We start from the raw sequence: 25,033 nt of genomic DNA, 5'->3' as shown, positions 1-25,033 counted from the left end.
TCTCACTCCATCTTGCCTCCCTCCAACTAGTTTTATTCCATTGTGTTTCACTCCGTCTTTCATTTCGATTCTCTCCATCTTCCCTAGCTCCCCCCTGTCACTCTATCTTGCTTAACCTCCTCTTACTTCTCCCTCCATCATCATCTACCACTTCATCCTTTCTCACTCCCAGCTCCCCCCCCCCCTCTCTCTCTCTCTCTCTCTCTCTCTCTCCCCCTGAAAGCCTGGCCATGCAAGTCTCTCGACTTCCAGAGCTTAAGAAGGTATTACACATTTCTCTTTTCTATTCAATATGATTTCAATAACGCTTTATGTACTGGATGTCTTCGTGCTGTATTTGTCGAATATTCTGATTCCGTATGACGTGTCTGGCGTCATCTACATCGCAATGCGTTAAGCAACGTGCGCTTAGCACTGTATGTGGAAAACAGGATGGTATGGAAACAAACGGGTTAGAACCGCGATATATCTCAACATTTCGACTGCGCAGTAAGCAAACAGACACGAATGACATTAGAAGCGGCTTACACTGCTACCAAAGACAACGTTAACACAAGGTCTAGCTTCATCTGCTGGTCACGTCAGGCAGCGGAGATCGCTGTGAACGAGTGGAGGCAGCAGGACAAGCGATCCAATCAGGGAGCGACACGCAAAGGCGTCCGACCGGGTGAACATTACTTGCTGGGGAATGTAGTCCGGCCCAATGCTGGAATCAGTATCTCCTAAGGAAGACCGTTGAAAGGTCGAATGTTGAGGTATGTCTCAGCTCTAACCCGCTGGTTTCCACACGTTCTGTTTTCCACATATGTCATGAAGAATATTAGCACTATATGAATTCAAGGATCCTCTCGGCGCTTAGGACTATAGACACAGGCACTCAGCACTAAACCTCCAACCAAAATATCACATCAGAGTTATGAGTCAACAACGAAGACTAAATTCTATATTCAAGATTAGCAGCGTCGACATATTACGGAAGAGGAATGGATATTACAACCTGTAGCCAAGCGCTTGTAAGCTAAAGACTGAAGTCGGACGAGCCAATGATTTATCTTAATGACAAAGCTTAGTGAAGCATCACCAAGTTCTCTGTATAACTTATGGTCGACACTTAACAAGTTATACAACATCCTCAGATCATAAGCTTGTCTTACTTCAGGATATAAATATACTGACCTCTAGGCATATGTAGTTTCTACAACGCTCTCTACTAACCTACTTCTGCAACAGATCTTAAAAACAATGATTCCTAAGTTGTATCCTACCAAAAACATTTACACTGGGAAAAATACGGTTTCTTTCGTACCTTATGAAATCGTTTTCTTTCAATAAACTTATTCTCATTTCCTCATTGAAGGCCATAAGACTCACCGTCGCAATGTTTCAAAACCGAACACCGCCCATCCCTGCAAGACATACCTGGAAAGGAAGAAGAAACAAAATTAGACATTAATATTACATAAGGACTATCATACTAAACGAGAATTATAAGTTGGTTAAGATTACGTGACTTTATGGTTCCGTTAGCCTCTTATGCAGGACGATACGACCCTTGAGCACACCGGTGCGACCTTTGAGTACGACTGTTCGACCTTTGGGTATGATGGATTGGCCTCTGATCTTACCCATAAGGGTCAGGTCGAAGGCGAAGCAATCAAACCAAAGGTCGTACTGTCGTGCTGAAGCGTCATACCGTCATGCTAAGAGGTCGTATAGTCAAGCTCAGGATCGTAACGTCGTGTGCAGAGGTCGTAACGTCATACTCAGTGGTCGCAACGTCATGCTAAGGGGTCATAACGTCATACTCATTGGTCGTAACATCATACTCAGGGGTTGCAAGGTCATACTCAGTGGTCGTAACGTCATACTCAAGGGTCGTAACGTCATACTCAGGGGTCGTAACATCATACGCAAGGGTTGTAACGTCATACTCAGGGGTCGTAACGTCATACTCAAGGGTCGTAACGTCATATTCAGGGGTCGTAACATCATACTCAAGGGTCGTAATGTCATACTCAGGGGTCGCAACACCATGCTAAGTGGTCGTAACATCATGTTCAGGGGTCGTAACGTCATACTTAGGGGTCGTAACGTCATGCTCGGTGGTCGTAACGCCATACTCAGTGGTCGTAACATCATGCTCAGTGGGCATATCATCATGCTCAGTGGTCGTAACGTCGCACTCAGGAGGGCTGAACCAAGCAGCGACATGAAACGCTAAGACATGTGAAACAGACATAAACAGACAAGGCAATCTGCAGGAAACACACGCGCGCGCACACACACACACACACACACACACACACACACACACACACACACACACACACACACACACACACACCCACACACATCCGAGACTTTCTCCCGTTTGGTCAAGATTAGAGTGGAAGTTATGTGAGAGAGAGAGAGAGAGAGAGAGAGAGAGAGAGAGAGAGAGAGAGAGAGAGAGAGAGAGAGAGAGAGAGAGAGAGAGAGAGAGACGCACCGGCGAAGATACACACACAAAAAAAGGTCATATGCAACTAAAAAAGAAAACAAGGCTACAAAAATAGGGAAAGAGAGAGAGAGAAGAACCCCCCCCCCCCCAATCTACGTGAAGTGAGCTCTTCGTCCTGGAAGGGCAACGGAGCCAAGCTGGAAACACCAGAACAACAACACAACGGGGAGAAAATTAGACACCAGACATTTGCAGCCTGAGGGGGACACTCAGGGGTGACGAAGTAGGTGTAATTTCCCTTCTGGCCCTTGCTATTCCCCGGACACCAGCGCAATAGAGGCCGCAAGAGCACCACTATCACAACAGGGGACAACAGCAATGTCTACTGCATCTGGTAGATACAACAGCAGGTCCTACGTCCCCTCTCTCTCCCTCCCACACACACACACACACACACACACACAGTGAACAGTTCTTCGAGAGATAGGGGGACAGAACAAACAGAGGGCATAACATGAAATTAAGCAAGAAACTTGTTAAAACGATGTAAAGAAGTACTTTTATTGTATAAGATTGGTGGATGAATGGAAGAGAATGACTGAAGACATAGTTAATGCAGACACCATACATAAATATAAGATGTATGAGATGAAGGTCCCACACTTGTACAACCCCTACCCCGTACAGTACAAGTAAATGATTACACTCATGCGTATACGCCCAGCCCTGGTCCAAAGTTGTGAAAACAGATAACCACTCAAGCTGGGCCACTTCGCAGCCGTCACTGACCCTCCCGATACCCTGGCGAGGAGTACCTGAAATATTACTCCCTCGTAGAGAGAGAGAGAGAGAGAGAACACCAATTGAATATGACGCTATAGCACGAAGGCACAACCCTTGTGTATGATATCATTGCCTTTGACCACATCCTTTTGGGTCAGGTCAAAGTTCAGACCATCATACACACGTGTCGAGCTCAAAGAGTGTACCGTCGTGCTCCAGGATCGTACGGTCGTCCTCAAAGAACGTACCGGCGTGCCCAGGAGATTAACAAACTCTCTCAATACTTAAGCTGAAACGCAGGTTATATGAAGGCTACAATATCTGGCCCTTTGAACCCAGCAGAGGGTTCGCCTCTTCTTAAAAAGAAGTTGGGAAATTTCTATCGAGAATATTCCTCGCGGGTTCCTGCCAAATTTCCAGTAAACTTTCCAGTGAGAAGCAGCAGTATGGCGGGCCCTAGCAGGTGGAAATGTTTCTCATAGTAACTGTTCACACGGCCTCCTGCTATTGTTCCCTCATGGATGCTCACGTTCCCTTGAACGGTCCCAGCTTCTAGCACTTCTAGGGCCAACCACTTCCAGGGCGTTGTCGCAGCGTTCTAATGTACGCAAACAGATCTTAAGTGTTTCCAGGAATCCTTCCCACTCGTGGGTGTTTCCAGAGAGGCTGTAGAGAGGTCCTAACTTCTGAGGAGGGAACAGCTTCTGGAGAAGCCATACTTCCAGAATGGCCATAGCTTCCACAAAAGACACAGTTTCCAGAAAGGTCATTGCTTCCACTGGCCATAGCTTTTAGAAAGGTAGAAGCTTCCAGCAGGATATACCTTCTAAAGACCACAGCTTCTAGGAAGACCATACTTTTCAAAGAGACTAGAGCTTCTAAAAACACCACAGTTTAAAGATAGGCCACATCTTTCAGAAAGGGTAAAACTTCCAGAGCCCACAGTTTCCATTCAGCTCACGGTTCCCAGAGAGGCTTCAGCTGTCAGAGAAGTCACAGTGGTTCCAGAAAGGCCAAAGCTTTTAGAATAGCCATAGCTTCTAGAGACCAGTCTCCAGAGACCACAGTTTCAAGGGAAGCTATAACATTAAGAGAGACCACAACTTCCAGAGTAGCCACAATTTCCAGATACCACGGCTTTCTGGGAAGCCACAGCACCCAGGGAAGCCACAGCTTCCAAAAACGATAGTTTTCAAAGAACCTACAGCTTCCAGTTTATAAGAAGTACCAATACAGCAACTAACACATCTGTTTCAAGAGCGTCATTGGGTCGTTCCAGTGTACGTGTAAGTTACAGGACTTCCACTCAGCGGCCTGACGATACCTTGGAAGGAGAAGTCCTGCCGAGGCTCCAGCTGGAAGCGACGCCCCCCTCCCCACCCCCCACGCCTCTGGCTCTCGCCATTACCCCAGTGGACAGACAATGGCCCTTTGTTTATGCTCAGGTCGATCACAGGCGGCCCGTAATGCATTACTGGTGTACCGTACCTGCCGGGCTGTACCCGCCGGGTGTTAACAGTGCCTCCGGGTACGACACATACTCCTCCTCAGCACCTGCCGGGTTGTACCTCCTGGGTAGTAGTGTACCTCTTGAGGTCGCAACCCATGAATACCAAAAGTCTGGAAGAAGCAAATTAGACGCGAAGAGGAGTCCAGGCCATTCTAGACCTCCCCCCTATACTCTACGCCCTACCAAATTCATGTCTTCTCAAAGCGTAACGCCTTTACCTTTGGTCCTTTCAGACCTCACCCTTATACTAGCAAACTTTCCTGACCTGGCTCCTATACCCTAGGCCTTTCCAGACCCACCCCACAATAGCCTATGCCTTTCCAGACCTCGCCCTTGCATCCTAGGCCTTTCCAGACCCATTCCGCTATAATCTACGCCTTTCCTATGTCCTTGGCCTTTCCAGACCTCTCCCCAATAACCTGGGTCTTTACAGACCTCATCCCCGATATCCACCCCCCACCCCAAAATGCCTCTGCCCATCCCCTTCCCCTACACCAGCACAGCCTATCTAAAGTCCCTATAACAGCAGAGAAAACTTCAATTTACCCTCACACTCAAAACTACAAAACAATAATACACTCTACTTTAAGCCAAGGTTACAAATGCAAGTGCGGGGGTAGAGAGCCCCACGATGGGTCTTTGTCTAGCAGACTATAGTCCGGACTCTTGCTTTGTGGACTTAGGCCGGACTCTCTGGAGGGTAGGCGAGCGACGAGTCCACTCATAAGACACAATGTGAGTCGTTATTATCCCCCCCAGGCTACACGACAACGCTACACCGACGACAGCGACAGAAAAAAAACACCCAGAAAAGTCGGGAGAAAAAAGTTAAATGCTCACGTGATATTCGCCCTTTGTATCTTACAGAGAGAGAGAGAGAGGGAGAGAGAGAGAGAGAGAGAGAGAGAGAGAGAGAGAGAGAGAGAGAGAGAGAGAGAGAGAGAGAGAGAGAAATTCCCTTAAGGGTGAGGTCAAAGGCAGGCCATCCTAACCAAGGGCTGTAGCACCGTGCTCAAGGGTCATAACGTTGTACTCAAGGGGTTAACGTTCGATGCGGCGCCAGGCAAGTTGTGGGAGGTAAGTGGGAGGGGCTGGGGTGGAGGGGAGGGGTGCGGGAAAATAGAGATGTGGGGGAAGGAGTGGGGCAGGGGAAGGGAAAGGGGATGGAGATATGAGTGAAGAGGGTGATGGAAAGGAGGGAGTGGGGTAAAAGAATGGAGGGAGAAGGAGAACTCATGATTAGTAGAGTGAGGAGGAAGAGGAAGATGACACAGAGAGGCATATAATAAAAGAGTCGAGAAGGGATTAAAATAGACCAACCGAAAGTTAACGATAAATATAGACAGAGAATGGTGAAGGTAAGAAGGCTTTGAGAAGCAACCAGACACTCACACAGCTACAACCAGACACACACAGCTACAACCAGACATACACACAGAGCTACAACCAGACACACACAGCTACAACCAGACACACACACAGCTACAACCTGACACACATACAGAGCTACAACCTGACACACACACAGCTACAACCAGACACACACAGCTACAACCAGACACACACACACAGAGCTACAACCAGACACACACACAGAGCTACAACCAGACACACACACACAGAGCTACAACCTGACACACACACACACAGAGCTACAACCTGACACACACAGCTACAACCAGACACACACACAGAGCTACAACCAGACATACACACACAGCTACAACCTGACACACACACAGCTACAACCAGACACACACAGCTACAACCAGACACACACACAGAGCTACAACCAGACATACACACAGAGCTACAACCAGAGACACACAGCTACAACCAGACACACACACACAGAGCTACAACCAGACATACACACACAGCTACAACCTGACACACACACAGCTACAACCTGACACACACACAGCTACAACCAGACACACACAGCTACAACCAGACACACACACACAGCTACAACCAGACAAACACACAGAGCTACAACCAGACACACACACAGAGCTACAACCAGACACACACACAGAGCTACAACCAGACACACAGACACAGCTACAACCAGACACACCCACAGCTACAACCAGACACACACACACAGAGCTACAACCAGACACACATGCAGAGCTACAACCTGACGCGCACACAGATACAACCAGACACACACATAGCTACAACCAGACACACACACACACACACAGCTACAACCAGACACACACACACAGCTACAACCGACACACACACAGCTACAATCAGACACACATACACAGCCACAACTAGACACACAGAGCTACAAACACACACACAGAGCTATAACCAAACACACACACAGCTACAACCAGACACACACAGAGCTATAACCAAACACACACACAGCTACAACCAGACACACACAGAGCTACAACCTGACACACACAGAGCTACAACCAGACACACAGAGCTACAACCAGACACACAGAGCTACAACCGGACAGACACACACACAGCTACAACTAGACACACACACAGCTACAACCTGACACACACACAGCTACAACCAGTCACACACACAGCTACAACCTGACACACACACAGCTACAACCTGACACACACAGAGCTACAACCAGTCACACAGAGCTACAACCAGTCACACACAGTTACAACCAGACACACACACACACACACACACACACACACACACACACACACACACACACAGCTACAACCTGACACACACACAGCTACAATCTGACACAAGCACAGCTACAACCAGTCACACACAAGAGCTACAACCTGACACACACAGCTACAACCAGACACACACAGAGCTAAATAAACCTCTTGAAATACTGTTCAAGATATCACTGGAGAGAGGCACAGTGTCAAGGGAATGGAAAAGGGCAAACGTCATATATATATATATATATATATATGAAAGAAGACCAGGAACAGGTACTGGCCTACAGACCAGTCTCAGTGACGAGTGCGGCCTGCAAGGTTCTGGAAAAGATAATCAGAAAGCAAACAGATGGTTTTCTAGAAAGAAAAATTGACCCAGAGACAGCATAGTTCTGAGGAATGGAGGTCATGTGTAACAAATCTCTAAGATGTCTATACGAGACTGAGCTCTGTTTCGGGCAAGGGAAGGCTGGGTGGACCGATTGTATCTGGAGAGCATTCAACACCTTACTCCATGGGAGGCTAATTGAGTAGGTGGATCACCAGCCAGGAATAACGAGGGGAAACTTCTACGACGGACAGATTACCATCTTAGTAGAAGGGAACAAAGGACGAGTGTCAGAATAGCCTTCCCTACATGGGTGCTGGTGACCAGCGGAGTACCACAGGGTTCTGTGTAAACGACTTGCCAAGAAGTGGACAGCAAGGAGGACTGCATCAACTTACAAGGGCACCTAAACAGACTCCAAAGTTGTCCGATACATGGTTGAGACGTCGACCCTCACTTGTCACCAAAGTCCCACATTAAGAGAATAGTTAAGGAGATATAAACTGTCCTCTGGCAAATATTAGAACAGCTTTCAAGTATATGGGTTAGGATATATTTAGCAACGAGTTCATAACCTACACTAGGCCAATACTAGAATATGCTTCTCAAATGTGGTCACCGCACTTAAAGAAGCACAGAGCTAATAGAGAGGGTCCAAAGGAGGACGACACAAGAATTAAGAGAGATCAGTTGAGGGGAAAGACACAAGGCTTTAACTACCTTGGAAGAGAGAAGGGTGAAGTGTGACCTGAACAGTCCTTTGTGAGATGTAGGAATAGGTGCAACCTGAGGACATAACATGAAATTAAGGAAGAGACTTTTCAGAAAGGGTTCAAATAAATCTATAGTATATGAGAGGTGGATGAATGGAATAATATCACTGACGACATGGTTAATACAGACACCATAAATAGATCTAAGAAGTTGCATGATGGTAGAGAACGTCCCAGAGGCGGGACCCCATAAGTACAGCATAACTAGGTCATCATATACACTTCCAAACATACATATCTCCTTTGTTATAGACGTGTGGATTGTGTGTTCCTTGACTGCCAGGAAGTATCCGATACTGTACCAAGGATGGATGGAGAGGAATATCCTTGGGTGGAAGGAAACAGTGGTCGCATGTCAGAGGTAACCAGTGGTGTACAGCAGGGCTCAGTCTAAGCACCAAGGCTATTCTTGAACTATATCAAATGACTTGCCAGAAGGAATGGACTCCTAACTGAATATATTTACGGATGATGCTAAGGTCATGAACGAAGTAAAAGGTTGAGTAGGAATACATCAGCTTACAAGGGAACGTAGACAAACTCCAGAGCGATTCGTGGCTGACGAAATTCAACCCAGGCAAATGTAAAGTAATGAGGACGGGACTCAGTACGATTATTATCCAGTAAAAGAAAAAAAAATGAAGGTGCGCGAGTAGAACTTGGGGTTCGATACTGTAAGTAAACTGTTGACAGATTCCCACCTTAATGGAAACGAAAATGAGAAAAAACTGTTTACTGGCAAATATTAGAATCGCACTGAAGTAATTGGATAAAGATATATGCAGCAAAATATTCACAACGAATATTGGGCCCTAGCCAGAATATTCTTCTCAAGTTCGGCCACCGCCGTTACTCACGAAACCTAAGACAGAAGGTCCAGAGAAAGGCAATAAAGACGGTACAAGAATGAAGAGAGATGAGTTGCAGTGAGAGGCGAGAGGCCATGAATTCATCTATCATGGATGAAGGAAGAGTAAGGTGTGACTAGATGGCGAGCACTAAGTTTCTAGACGGATAATGTCAACAGAGAACAGTAATTCGAAAGACACAAAGACATAATATCCAGAGACCATAAGAAGTCAAGCAAGAAACTTGTCGAGAGAATGTAATGCAGAACTTTTATTGGATATGAGTAATGGATGAATGGATGTGTGGTCTGGCAAAACGCAGAAGAAATACGTATGAAATTTAATAAATTAGAAAAAAAAAGACACGAAGGCAGAGAACCATGCACGAAGGGTGCTTAATTAGAGACACATAGATCATTAGCGTGATAAAAACGATCGTAGTACAGACACACACACACACACACACACACACACACACACAACACAAACACACACACACACACACACACACACACACACACACACACACACAATGATGCAGAAAAGCGAAAGGAAATGACAAAGGTAGAAAAAAAATAAGCCAAAATCAATTAATAACAGAGAAAAGGGAAATGGGGGAGAAAATAAAAAGATAAATGCATGGGGGAACCGAGAAAAACCAAGATGAATGAATTGGGGGAAACACAAGGAAAGGATTAAGGAAGAGAGAAGCTAGACAGGAAAATGGCAAGAGAGGAAGGGAGAATGAGGGACGAAATGAAATAAATGCAGAGATAAACCGACACAGACGAAGAGGAATGATCGTGGGGCAAGGGAGAGTAAATGATCCAAGATAAAGATCCTAAAATAGTATAGGAAAGGAAGAGGAAATGAATGACGAACAGACAACCAAATGAGTGAACACAGATGAACAAGGAGGCTAATAATAAGAGACGGGAGAAGAACAATTCATGAGAAACAAAGGAGTTTTTTCTTTAATGGATGATCGCCGTTTCCCGTGTTAGAGAAGTAGCGCCAGGAGCAGACGAAGAGAGGTTTCATTCGCTTACATCCATTCTCAAGCAGTCATGTGCAATGCACCAACACGACAGCTCTCTATCGAAAACCAAGCCCAACTTTTCTATGGTTTCCCCTGGCCGCTCCACATACCCTGGTTCAGTCCACTGATAGCACGTCGACCCCTGTATACTACATCACTCCAATTCACTCTATCCTATGCACACCTTTCACATTCCTGCATGTCCAGGCCCCGATCACTCACAATCTTTTACACTCCATCCTTCCATCTCCAATTTGGTCTCCCTGTTTTCCTTGTCCTCTCCACTTCGGACGGACACACACACACACACACACACACACACACACATATATATATATATATATATATATATATATATATATATATATATATATATATATATCCTCACTCATTCTCTTCATACTTCAAACATTTCAGCACACACTCTTCAGGTCTGCTACCACAATCTTTTTATTACCATACCTCCACCTTACCCCTCTATTACTTACTCGATCAAACCACCTCAAACCATATACTGTAATCAAACATTTCATTTCCAACATATCCACCCTTCTCTGAACATCATTTATAACACATTCCTAGCATCCGTACAACACTGTCAGAAATACTATACCTTCAAACATACCCATTCTTGCCCTCCCAGGTAACAAACTCTCTTTACAGATATTCTTCAAAGCTCCAAGAACCTTTGCATGGTTCCATCTGCTGCCATATTCACTCCCAGGTATCTAAAACACATCACTTCCTCCAGAGTTTCTCCATTCAGACTCACACCCAAACTAACCTCTCTCTCTCTCTACCCTGCTACACCTAATAACTTTGATTTTATTCACATTTACTCTCAACTTTCCCCTTTCAAACACCTTCCAAACTCAGTCATCAACATCAGCAGTTTCTCACTCGAATCTGCCGCCAGTGCTGAACCATCAGTAACAAGTGACTTATTTCCCATGCCTCCCTCACCCACTACAGACGGCACACTCTACCCCTCTCTCCAACACTCACGCATTTACCTCCCTCACCATCCCATCAATAAGCAAATTAAAACATCTCTACAAGTACCTAAAACGAGACTCTTACCATGAGACAGGGCTAGCGGGTGGCAAGGAACGGAGGAAAACATAAAAACGTGACGTAAGTCAGTGTTGTAAAGTCTTATGTGTAAGTCAAAAACAATGTGCGCTTCGGGACAACCTGCCACCTACCCAGGTGTATGTGTTTCTGAATCTCTTTCATATTTGTTCGCCATTTCCCACGTCAACGCAGGAACGCCAGGAACAAACAAAGAAAAGGCCATATTCGCTCACCTCCAACCTCTAGCTGTCATGTGTAATGCATAAAAATCACATCCCACAGACCTTTCCGTGGTTTTCCTCGTTGTTCCATATGCCCTGGCTCAATGCTAAGTCATTCCTGTATACCACATCGCTCCAATTCACACTATCCCATGCACATCATTCACCTTACAGCACGTACTCAAAAATATTGTTCAACGAACCCTCCATCACCAATTTGGTCTCTTCATTCTCTTTGTGCCTTCCACTTTGACACATATATCCTCTAAGTCAACCTCACCTCTCTTACTCTCTCCTCATGTCCAAACCATGTCACCACGCCCTCTTCAGCTCTCTCAACCAAACTCGCCATATTGCCACACCTCTCTCATACCCTATCATTACTTCCTCGATCAACGCCCTCCAAATACTCTCCTAAGACAATTTATTTCCAACACATTCATCCTCTTCCGTACGTTCTCCTCTATAGCCCATGTCTCGTCCATACAACATCATTGGGACTATCATACCTTCAAACTTACCCAATTTCACCCTTCCTGACAGCAACCTCTCTTTCAAGACATTCTTTAATGCTCCCTTCGCCCCCTCACACAACATATTACTCACCTCCTTTTCCATTCACTGCCAGGTATCTAAAATACTTGACTTCCTCCCAGTTTTGCTAAACTCAAACTCACATCCCGTCTAACACGTCTCTTTTGACTGATAAACCTAATAGCTTTGCTTTTATTCACATTCATTCTTAACTTACTCTTTTCACACAAACTCACAAACTCAGACACCAACTTTTACAGTTTTTCACGTAAACCTGCTACTTGTGCCGCGTCATCAGGAAATAACAACTGACTCACTTCCCACGATACCTTATCCCCTACAGACTACACAACCGCCCCCTTTCCAAAACTCTAACACCCAGGAATTTAACTCCTTTACCAGCTCATACATGAACAAATCAAACAGCCATGGTCATATCACACAACCCTGCCGCAGACCAACCCTCACATTGAACTACTTACTCTTCTCTCTACTCACTCCCACACACATCTTACTCTCTTGATTAAGCTCCTTACTGCTTCTAGTAGCTTTCCACCCACAGCAAATATTCGTAACACCTTCCGTAAAGCATCTTTGTCGATCCCATCATATGGTTTTTCCAGATCCATAAATGCTATCTACAAATCCTTCTGCTTCTCTAATTATTCATCGCACACATTCTTAAAGTCAAACACCTGATCCAAATATCCTTTACCACTTCTGAAAACACATTGTTCCTCCTCTAGTCTGATGCTCTATGGAAGTCACCACCCTCTCAATCACCACTCTTCCATACAAACTACCAGACACACAGATCAAACTTATACCTCTGCAATCACACACACACACACACACACACACACACACACATACCGCGAGGGAAAAGTCTCCTTTGGCGAGGCCAAACGCGACCATCGTCACCTGACAAGAGTACAGTCTTATCACAAAACTCGCTATAAAGTTCATCCTGTCCCTGATAAAAGTTGTATCGTGATTTCGAAGTTGCAATAGTCCTACACAAGTGGGCCTGTAGTTATATATGGTATCAACACATGTATTAACAATATGACTGCGGCGGCCCCATATATCATGTATAAGCTCACTCCTGTACTTTTGAAAAATATAAGAAAATTCTTTTTATTTTCTCCAAGCCATAGGAAATATTCTTTTTCCCCTTAATCACATTACATGTAAAACAATATAGTAGATCTGTACTCACATGTGACGAGGGTCACGGACGAATATTTTTCCCGGCGAATCAAGGCCGTCGCCACGGCCGACTCTGCCAGCCGTACGATGATTCCCTCGACACACACACACACACACACAACATGATCGTTGCTACACAATACGTATGTGCAATTTCTCTACGCTACTATGTTATTTCTCTTACTGCAAATGATTTACGTACATATATATACATACTTGCAACACCATTTACGTGGATAAATTTACATATGTGCACACTATGAGCCGTTTTCAGAAACTGCTTTTTTATACTGTACACCTCAAACATGGTTGTACACATAGAAGCACATTACATTCAGTACACATGTACTGCACTCACCTCAGAGTGTGGTGTTGGCACAAACATGCCACCTTCACTGGGCTCTTCCTCACCTGTCGTAGACGGGAGAGGACGAGGAGAGTCTTCACACTAGACGTACGTGGCGTCTATCAATGTGACACACTGGTGTCTCACCGATCAGGTAAATCTGTCAACCAACAGACGACACATTGCCCTACTGAAGTCCTTCAATTTTGGCTTCTGTTCAGTCTTCACTCAGTACACGAAGGAAGTTTTCAACACTAACATAAACAAGTGTTTTTTTTCTCACAGTCTCATACCACATCTGTTTACAATTCTCATTTGCTCATTGTACTCCACACTGCAGGTCTTTTCTTTCACCACCGTCACTTGAACAGCCTCAGCAGATGTTGGGTGTATCATTCACTAAACCCTAATAGCAATTTCTTTGAGCCCATGATATCACAATCAAAATACTCTAAGAAATAGTCCAGCTCCCCAGACATCTTAATGACAAAACAAGCACCTGTTGCACCTGAGTCACCTCAATCAAAAACAAGTAGTTTCGGACTGAAGTTGGCAACATCTGTCCATTCCTACCAAGCAAATGGCCAACGACGCAACGTTGCCACTTCCTTCTGCTACTCCCTCCCCTCCTCACACAGACACCGGGATCATCTTCACCCTCACTGCTGGGAATAATATGCTCTTCTGCTTTTTATCTTCGTGAATACTGAGATAATTTGTTTCACTGTCACTCATCTCTAAAAGTATCAAATTAGTCCGCGTAATAATTTTCGTTTCCTTGCTGGGCTTCCGCGAGGCGAGGATGTTATACCCTTCCACTTCAACACTGTGATGGTTACTGGCCACTCGAGCGGGAAACTTATGGGCGAGTGTAAGGAAATACCCTGTGAATGCCAGTTAGTGAGTTCTTACCTAATTCATTAACATCCCTACAGCCGCTCGCGGACTTTTTAGAACGAGATCCCACATATGGAATACTCACAGTCACCTCACGTGAACGCAGCATTCCACATAAGGAATATCTGCAGTCAACAGGTGAATTATAAATAATTTGGAGGCAATTGGCAAGGTGTGGCGCTGTGCTTCAGCCGTGACGAGACTGGTTCGTGTGGCTTCGAATTATCTGACCCACTGAAGCACGAACGTGAACCTTACTTTTTTCAACAGTTTAAATAATTAGTAAACAAAAGAAAAAAAAAAGAAATATGATAAATAAATCATAAACGTGAAATCAACGAAAAAAGAAAACAGGAAAATAAGAGTAAAAACAGAACATATACCAACGTAGCAGTGGTGACGCATTAGATCATACGACGCCTACGTCGCTACGTCACCGTCGCTACGTCAACGTCACTACGTCACCGTAACTACTTCAACGTCGCTACGTCACCGTAACTACGTCAACGTCGTTATCCGACGTCGAAAGTCATTCTCGAGGCTGAAGCCGCAGCCTGACGCTGGGCGGAGGTTGGGTTGGCGGGGAGAGGAATCGAACCCGCTCGACTCTACGTCCAGCGAATTCGGTGATGATATAAAAATACATACAGAACCCCCTCCCCCCCCCAAACACACACACACACACACACACACACACACATTGCAATACGCTAAAAATACAACAAGAATCCAACGAAGTGAGAGAACAAAATACAATCAACAACACCGTAGGAAGAGAATACACAACGAATACATATAAAAAAAAGAAAATAGATGAAAAACGACAACTATACCACCAGGGATGGAAATGGGAGGGACATCCCGGGATGGAGGCAACGGGCAAAATAGGATGATTGGAAGATTTGTGGAAAATACAAGAAAAATGTCGAGTCCAGCGATGCAAAAATAAAAATCTAACAAATAAAGGAAAAAAAAAACAAGCACAGAAACACAATGTGGGGGGATACAGCAGCTATGACAGGACATCATACAATAATGCACTAACAAGGAATACAAAAACTACGAGGGAGGGGGGGGGGATCATACACAGAGGCACAAACTACAACAGACGAATACAGTAACCTGGTACGAGAGATCACACACGAGCCGACTCTGTACCAGACCAGTACACACTCCTCACGTAATTATGCCACACCCTGTTAACTTGATCTAAACTTATATATATATATATATATATATATATATATATATATATATATATATATATATATATATATATATATATATATATATATATATATATATATATATATATATATATATATATATAACGGGAGAGTGGCTAATTAATTATACCAGTTGTTCAATCAGCGAGAAAAGCAGCAGTTGCGAAGGAAGAAAGAAAGAAAAAGAAAAGTCACATCCACAACTGACAACACAAATAAAACTTTGGGAAAAATAATAATGACATTGACGCAAGTTGGGGAAATGAACCTGAGGACTGAGAGATGAGAACTGTGATGGGTGGCGGGCTGGGGTAGGGGGGCTGATCCCGCGGCAAGGGGTAGGGGTGGGGAAGGAAGAAGGATGGAGGGGCAGGGGTAGAACAGATGGAGGTGGTAGGGGGTGCGAGAGGCAGTGGTTGATAAGGGGAGAAAGAAGGAGGGAGAAAAAGTTTTCTGGAATGGTAAGAGGACGAGAGGAGAGGTGGGGTTGGGGGGGGGGATGGAACAGGGTGAGAGGGGACGGGGTGGGCAGAGGGAAGCTGGGCGTAATTAAAAAGTGTTGTAGCCAGAGGGAGATCAGCTGTCAACATCTTGCCAGGTTCCTGCTGAAGGAACCCTTTTATTACTTTCCCATACCCTGGGGCACGGCGGGAATGGAAGAGAATTTGAGTCCATTAATTTGCGTCGTTCGCTCCTTGGAGGGGTGAAGGATGGGGGGGGGGTGTCTTCCTCCCCCCTCCCCCTACACTACCGCACTCCTTCCGAACTTACTCCTCGTCTTCCTTTGTCTCTTCATCTATTTCCCTTTATCTATAATGCTGAGCTTTGAGACCCGATGGCCAGGCATGACTCTAGGGACCAGACTGGCAGCACGGGATGTTCTTCGTGGGCCACCTACACAGTGGGAGTGTATACATGATCTTGGAATGATCACTAACACCTGGTGATGATGTGGAAGTCATTACGACTGGTGGTTATAACTTGATGGCCTTAATGACCCTAGAAGTACACAGGCCTATAGCCAACATAACCAACCTCTAAACAACAATCAGAAAACATAAAACTCTGTAATAACTTCATCTTACAACATAAGAACACTCACGAAAATTGACCGAGTAACAAATTTTGAGCCAAGCGACAGAAATAACACACAAACATCCTATATTACAACTTTTATATCTATAATGACATACACACACATCCAATATTACAACTCTTATATCCATAATAACATACACATCCTGTATTACAACTTCTGTATGTAAATCTACACCTCTTTGTCACCTTATGTGAGGGTCAGGGATAGTGATAGGGTACGAGGTTATATCAGGTCCCCTGAGCAGAGCTGTGCCATCCTTCATCATGACGGTACGACCCTTGAGCACAGCGGTACAACCCCAGGTTACGAAGGCCTTTCCTTTGACGTGATCCTTAACGGCGAGGTTAAAGGCCACGCCATCGTAACCTAAGGTTGAACCATCGTATTTAAAGGTAGCATCGTCGTGCTCAAGGGGTCTAAGCTTATTTTCGAATTCTTTTATTTTTCATTTATTTACTTTATTTGAGGGGGATGGGGGGACGGGACGGTGTTCGCAAAAAGAAAAAAATCTATCAACCAACCTCGCTTCACACTACAACTCCCCCCCCCCCCTCACAGTCTATTCAAACCCCTCCCTAAAGCACATTAGACTGCCTTACAGAGGATAGAAAGTGGGGAGAAAAAAAAATCAAGCAAGATCTATTTCTCGAGCCATAGCCATAGTAAGGAAAGAAAACGGGTAAAAGAAGAAAAAAAAAATTTTGCCTTTGCTTAAATGAACTTGAATCGTTTATACAAAGAGTCAGGCGAGCACGGAGGGAAATGATCACACGGGGGAAAATATAACAAAAAAATTTGCGGCTCGTACCCTCGCTGTAGTTCCCTCACCTTAAACTCGGGGTTGTTCCTCTGTGAAAAATACGGCCATTACATAGTGCCAGAGAGAGAGAGAGAGAGAGAGAGAGAGAGAGAGAGAGAGAGAGAGAGAGAGAGAGAAGAGGGGGAGGGGGGGGGGGACAGTACCCAAGTGGTATTCATAAGTCTTTCCCGGCGCACAGAAAACGCCGGAGTGATTTCTCTTAAAAGGAGACCTTGTCAAAGAAAACGGATGGGGGGGATTAACCAATGCAGTGCTGGAGGGCCCGGCCGAGCATAACACAACATTAAGCCTTTAGAGTGTGAGGGTGTGGAGAGGTTACCCACTCACCCCCCTCCTTGAAGGCTCTTTGCACTACTCCACAGCCCTACTCCTCTGACGTCATACACTTAAAAAGAAAAAAAAATCCACCAAATTCCAGCGCCTCATTCTTGATTTGGGGGATTACGAAAGGCTGTTCCAGGGTCCAGGGGTTACGAAAGAGGAGAAGGAGAATCAGGATAAGAGGCGAGTGGCTGTACATAAACGGGAAGAGGGCGAGAATAACGGACAGATGTACGGGGGACGTAGACATGAGAAAGCCAGATAACAGAAGACCTGATGGTCTATGACGAGATTACTTGCTGGAGGACAGTACATGGGAAAGCTACATAACAGAAGACCTGATGGTCTATGGCGAGGTTACTTGCTGGAGGACAGTACATGGGAAAGCTACATAACAGAAGACCTGATGGTCTATGGCGAGGTTATCTGCTAGAGGACAGTAAATGGGAAAGCCAGATAGCAGAAGACCTGATGGTCTATGACGAGGTTACTCGCTGAAGGACAGTACATGGGAAAGCTACATAACAGAAGACCTGATGGTCTATAACGAAGTTATCTACTGGAGGACGTAAGAGCATCTTGATAGGAATATGTCCACAAATGTACCACACCACAAGAGAGGTGATGAAGATTTAATTAAGTGGATGAAGAGGTGCTAATGACAGTGACTGGGGACCCAGTAAGTCAGGCGGAGGGGGTCAGGATCACTGGCAGGCCTGGTAGGAGTCAGGACTGTTGGTAAGGGTGGCAGTGGTCAGGAGTGTTGGTACGTATAACAGTATCAGGAGTGCTGGCAGAACTGACAGGGATTACGAATGCTGGTAGCGTTGGCAAGAGTCAGGACTGCTGGCAGGGGGTTAGAACTGCTGGTAAGGGTACCAGGGATCAGGAGTGCTGGTTGTGGTGGAAGGGGTCACGACTGCTGGTAGGGGGTGGCAGGGGTGAGGAATGTTGACAAGGGTGGCTTAAGTCAGGACTTCTGGTAAGGGTGGCAGGGGTCAAGACTTCTGGTAAGGAGTGGCAGGGGTCAGGAGTTCTGATAAGGAGTGGCAGAGGTCAGGACTGTTGGTAAGGAGTGGCAGGGGGTCAGGACTGCTGGTAGGGTAGCGAGAGACTCGGTGTTGGTCGGGTGAGAGGGTGAAGGTCTGACAACAACATAACTGAGGAACACAAGGAATGAAAGGGTCTGGTGGCCCGGGAGGGAGCCATTATAATGGAGGTAAATGGATCAAGGAACAGGACTGAGCCAAGACAGGGAACGCCTTAACCCTTGAGAACGACAATACGACCCTTGGTTACGATGACCTGGCCTTTGTCGTGGGTGAAATGCTAGGCTATCATAACCAAGGGCTGAACCCTTGTGATCAAGGGCTCAACTTACTGTAGAGAACGTACAAAGGTGTAGGGGAGACTTAAGGCGAACGTGCCATGGGTGAGACAGACGTGCCAGGGGTGAGAAAGAACGTTGCAGAGGTGAGAAAGAATGTACTAGCGGTAAGTAAAAACGTACTAGGGTTCAGGAAAATCGTACCAGGGGTGAAGAAGAACGTACTAGGGGTGAGGATGAATGCATCAGGTACGAGGAAGAGACATGAGGAGAGAGGACAAGAATAACAGCAAGACTCGTTACTACAAAAGAAAAACTGAGAAAATTATAATTCTGTGGGTAAAGAATGAAATTAATGGAGAATGTGTGTGTGGAGAGAGAGAGAGAGAGAGAGAGAGAGAGAGAGAGAGAGAGAGAGAGAGAGAGAGAGAGAGAGAGAGAGAGAGAGAGAGAGAGAGAAATGTGGAGCTGAGACACACGCTGATAAAAGGCAGAGTACAGGTCGAGAGAAAATGGGATAGAGGGCCTACTGAACCGTAAGTGGGTTGAGAGCAAGAATAAAGACCGTTATGGGCTTAATGGAGCAGCCTGGCTGCTCTGGAGGCACCCCCCAGGGTACGTATAAGGTACGATTCAAGAGTACGGGGCACCTCACGTGCCCTTACAGGTACGAAAATGTTCTCTCTCTCTCTCTCTCTCTCTCTCTCTCTCTCTCTCTCTCTCTCTCTCTCTCTCTCTCTCTCTCTAGGGCAGATGGGAGACCCAGGTCAGGTCCCAAGCCCCTCTGGATCAGGTCACCTTGAAGGAGAGGGACGTTCACATCCTCTAGCTAAAGGGCTGGGGGATGACTCCCTTGGCCAAGTGAGGATGCAAGACATTGTAACCACTTGAGCACGACAGTACGACCCTTAACTCACGACGGCACGACTCCTGAACGCGTGGAGGACTTGTGAGCACGAAGGCGCTAACCATTGAGCAGAGCAGTACGACTCTTGGGCTCTGTGGTACGACTCTTGAAACACTATGGTACGACCCCTGAACACGACAGAGGGTGCGATGCTTGGGTACGATGGCGCAGCAAGAGTCAAGTCAAGGGCCAGGCCATCATACCTAAAGGTCGTACCGTCGTAAGGCTCAAGAGATAAAAGTTCCCGGCAGAATTGTCTTCACATCATCCTCCACAGACCTTGGTCCTCGTCCGCCTCTCTCTCTCTCTCTCTCTCTCTCTCTCTCTCTCTCTCTCTCTCTCTCTCTCTCTCTCCGTGCCCCCTCCCCCCGGGCCTACCCGACCCACTGCAGCCTCCCAGCCCTGCTGGCGACATCCTCAAGATGACCTGCAGGAGGGCCTGGCAAGTCTCTCGTCTGTGTTATATTAATACATCTCGGTATAACACGGTCCACAGGACTCGTAAAACCTCCCCCAAAAGACCTTCACGTCTCAGGCTTGCCACTCAGCTCCAGTCAGGCTGGGTCATCTCTAAACTTGCCGGTGATAATAACGGCACAAATCAATCCAATCCTCACTCACTTCAGGGAGTAATCTGCAAATGAAATGAAGATAAGTAAATAAAAACTGATACTTCTTTAGTCAGTTTCTTATTTCATCTTATCTTATTTTTTTGTGGATCATGAAGAGTTCCATAAACGCCTGGATGGAATCATCTTTTTTTTTTCGTGATGTGAAAGACCGTAACTGTGGAAGGTAATGGGGAGGTTAATGTTGGTGACCCCTGGTGCTGGAGCCAGAGATAAATCTTAAGAGCCTCAGTTTGCGTGCGTTGGAGTGGTGGGTGATCCATCGGCTGTGTCTACCCTAGCTGGCATCGACGAAGTATGTGTATAAGAGAGGCTTAGCTCAGTCCCTATCACACAAATCCTCATCAGTCCCAATCACCCAAACCCTCGTCCCAATTATCTAGAACCCCACCATCCCCATCACTGGGATCCCCGTCTTCATCACCCAGACCATCATCCATCCCCCATTATCCAGACCCAGCATCCGTTCCCATCGCCTACACCCCTATCCGTTCCCATCACCTACACCCCTATCCGTCCCCATCAACTAGACCCAACACCCGACTCCATCATCTCCACCCTCATTCGTCCGCATCATGCAGCCCCATCATCCGTAACCCTTATCTACATCCCTAACCGTCCCCATCATCCAGACTCATCATCCGTCCCCATCACCCAGACACCCTATCCGTGCCTACGTCCCTCGCCCGCCACATTGTCACATGGGAAGGAGCGAGGAGGAGTGAGGAGCGAGGTATAAGGGATAATGAGACACACCCGTGACGTTGAGGGACGTTCGGCTCCCCAGGAGATGTGAGGGATGCTGATGACACGCAGGAGGAGGAAGAGGAGGAGGAGGAGGGGGGGGAGGAGGTATCGCCGCCACGACAACACCATCACCACGCTCCTGACGAAGGAAACTTGAGAAATCCCGAAGGAATTGAAAGATGGGTGCGACGCAGAGAACTGCTGACACTCGTGATAAGGAGAGATTTGCTTTAAGGAAGATGTCGTGCTGGAGTTTGGTGGTGGTAGTGGTGGTGAGGGTGGTGGTGGTGGTGGTGGTGAGGGTGGTGGTGGTGAGGGTGGTGAGGGTGGTGGTGGTGAGGGTGGTGAGGGTGGTGATGGTGGTGGTGAGGGAGATTCCCACTCGTTGCAACTGTTTATTCGCCTCGAGACAAGCGGCAGCCCGGGCCCTGGGAGGCCGGGCCGTAGCCTCGCTCGGATTTTATTATTCAATATGCTAATGGGGCGAAGCCGACAGGTGGCTGTGTTTTTAGATACCCAGGCCTATGTCTGGAGAGTCGCCTCCCTTGCTGCCTTAACAGTTTACACGACCTATTGATGCGCATCTAGAGCACGACAGTCCGACCCCCTGAACATGACGATATGACCTTCAGCACGGCGATGCGACCCCTGGGTTTGATAGTTTGACCTCTGATCTGATCATACCGTCATGTTCAAGACTAGCGTATCTTCGTGCCCAAGGGTCGTGCACTCGTGCTCAACTGCTTGAATGACGAGAGTACGGAGGGTGTAAAAGTGACCTAACGAATGTCACTACAAACACCCAGGCGACACTATTATATACGCAAGAACAAGTACAAGGACACACACAAACGTTAACATGTATAAAGGAAACGTTTTGACCGTGGCGAACGTTGGCTGTGGCTCCATCGGACAGTTAGCCAACCAGTGGCAACCATCACCACCACATGCACACCATCATCACACTAACATCACCAACGCTACCACAACACCATCATCCCAACAGCACACTACCATCCTGGAAAGACTCGATATCATCCTCACTCAACCAATTCTTTCACAAACCTCCAAACCTCGTCCATAACCCCATCCTTCTCATCCTTTCTCCTTCCCCCTAAAACATGAAAAAAAAAAAAAACACACACACACACCCTCCCTCAAGAAGAGATCGGACTGGGAGGCCCCAAGCCTCTCGAAACCAGCAGAAGCGGAGATCTGGAAGCCAGAACTAAGTAACCCTTCTGGAAACCTCAACACTCCAAGACTGGAATGGAAGCGAGGAGCCTGTGGAGCCAAGCAGACGCGGAGACCTGGAAGTCAAAGCTAAATAAAACTCCCGCTGGAAACGTCATCCCTTCAGAAGGAGACCAGCGGACTGGAAAGACTGGAAGCCAGTGGAGGCGAGGAGACCCAACCATCAGTAATGTCCACACACACACACACACACACACACACACACACACACACACACACACACACACACACCAGATACAGGCGGGGAGAGAGGGAGGGAGGGAGGAGGGCCCAGCACATGTTGAATTATGATGCCGCTCAGCTCTTCGATATTAAAAGACAGAGGACGGAGCTCAGACAAATGAATTTTTAGCACTTTGACCCCATGAGCACGACGGAGCCATCCCTTGGGTACGATCTCTCGTTGCCTAGGCTTTGACCCGACTTTCAAGAGCTAGGTCACAGGCTAGGCCAAGAGTCGTCGTCCCGCGCGTCGTGCCCCAGGGTCGTGTCGTGGTGGAGCGCGACTAAGGAGCCACGGTATTACCCTCCAATGTGGCCGGCCGGCCATTGGGCTGTGCTAAAAGTGCAGGAAGACATTCACGCGTGTGATATTGGCGAGGGGGAGGGGAGGGCTGTCATACAGATGGGCAAGAGGGAAGGAAGGGTGGGAGAGGGGAAGGAGGGAAGGGGAGGAGACAGGAGGAGGAGGAGGAGGAGGAGAAAAAGGATGGACAAGGGCCAGAATGGGCCAGAGCAAGAAGCCAGGGAGTGTCAGGTTGGTCAATGGCTGAGTGCTAGAGTTGACCAAGGTGGCCAGCGGCCAAGTGCAAGGGTTTACTCGGACGGACAAGGATGGGTCAAAGTGGCCAAGGACCAAGGGCCAGCGAGGACGAGGACAGGCCAAAATGGGCCGGGGAGAGAGAGAGAGAGAGAGAGAGAGAGAGAGAGAGAGAGAGAGAGAGAGAGAGAGAGAGAGAGAGAGAGAGAGAGAGAGAGGGGGGGGGGGGGGGGAGGGGGGATTAGGTGTGTGTTTATGTCCGGCCTCTAATGCACTTACAAGGTTACTCGATTTTAGTTACGTTTTCACGGCTCGCTATGACCCTCTCCAGGAGGCCTTATGTAAATGGCACCGTTATAACGAACGAACGGTTATAACGACCAAACGGCAAGAGCGAACCAACGGTTATAACGGATCAACGGTTATGACAAGTTAACTATTACAAAAACCGTGAATATAAAGGATCAACGGGTATAACGAACCAACGGGTATAACGACCCAACGGGTATAACGAACCAACGGTTATAACGAACCAACGGTTATAACAACCCAACGGGTATAACGAACCAACGGTGAAAACAGATTAAGGGTTATAACGATTCAAGAGAACCAACATAAACGTAGAGCCAAGTATACTGTGCAACCAACTGATGTTCTATATTTAATGTATACTTCAGAGAGGCATAAGTATACACCATGGGCATTCATAACCACATGAAAATAAGGCCATTTATAAATATGGAATAAATAAAGTTATTCATAGATAGAAAACTAAAGCCATTTCTAAGAAAATCAGTACGGAAACCATTTATAAGGACAGGGAAAAGAAAGCCATTTTGTGAGAGCACAACAACAGAAGCCATAAATAAGTACATAATCAATAACTGCATTTATCAGTGCATAACACCTAAAGCCATTTACAAGTGTATGACGAGTGAAGCCATCCATATATATATATATATATATATATATATATATATATATATATATATATATATATATATATAGGCTGATTCATGTGAGAAACTGCAGAAGCTGGTGACTGAGTTTGGAAAAGTGTGTGGAAGAAGAAAGTTAAGAGTAAATGTGAATAAGAGCAAGGTTATTAGGTACAGTAGGGTTGAGGGTCAAGTCAACTGGGAGGTGAGTTTGAATGGAGAAAAACTGGAGGAAGTGAAGTGTTTTAGATATCTGGGAGTGGATCTGGCAGCGGATGGAACCATGGAAGCGGAGGTGGATCATAGGGTGGGGGAGGGGGGCGAAAATCCTGGGAG

General features: G+C 46.4%; 1 protein-coding gene across 16 annotated transcripts in view; it reads right to left on the bottom strand.

The window, feature by feature from the left end:
* Positions 1–25,033, bottom strand: part of LOC139749872 (CUGBP Elav-like family member 4) — a 1,199,110-nt gene that overhangs the window by 614,388 nt on the left and 559,689 nt on the right. Inside the window, exon 1 of one of the 16 annotated variants that reach the window (XM_071664242.1) lies at positions 13,785–14,583. The exons of the other annotated variants lie outside the window; for them this stretch is intronic. The gene's annotated coding sequence lies outside the window, so the exon portion shown is untranslated. Of the gene's footprint in view, positions 1–13,784; positions 14,584–25,033 lie in introns of those variants that run through there. 16 annotated transcript variants of the gene reach the window in all.

Source organism: Panulirus ornatus, chromosome 8 (assembly GCF_036320965.1).
Source record: "Panulirus ornatus isolate Po-2019 chromosome 8, ASM3632096v1, whole genome shotgun sequence".
In the NCBI taxonomy this organism is placed as follows: Eukaryota; Metazoa; Arthropoda; class Malacostraca; order Decapoda; family Palinuridae; genus Panulirus; species Panulirus ornatus.
This window is presented reverse-complemented; position numbering and strand designations above follow the sequence as displayed.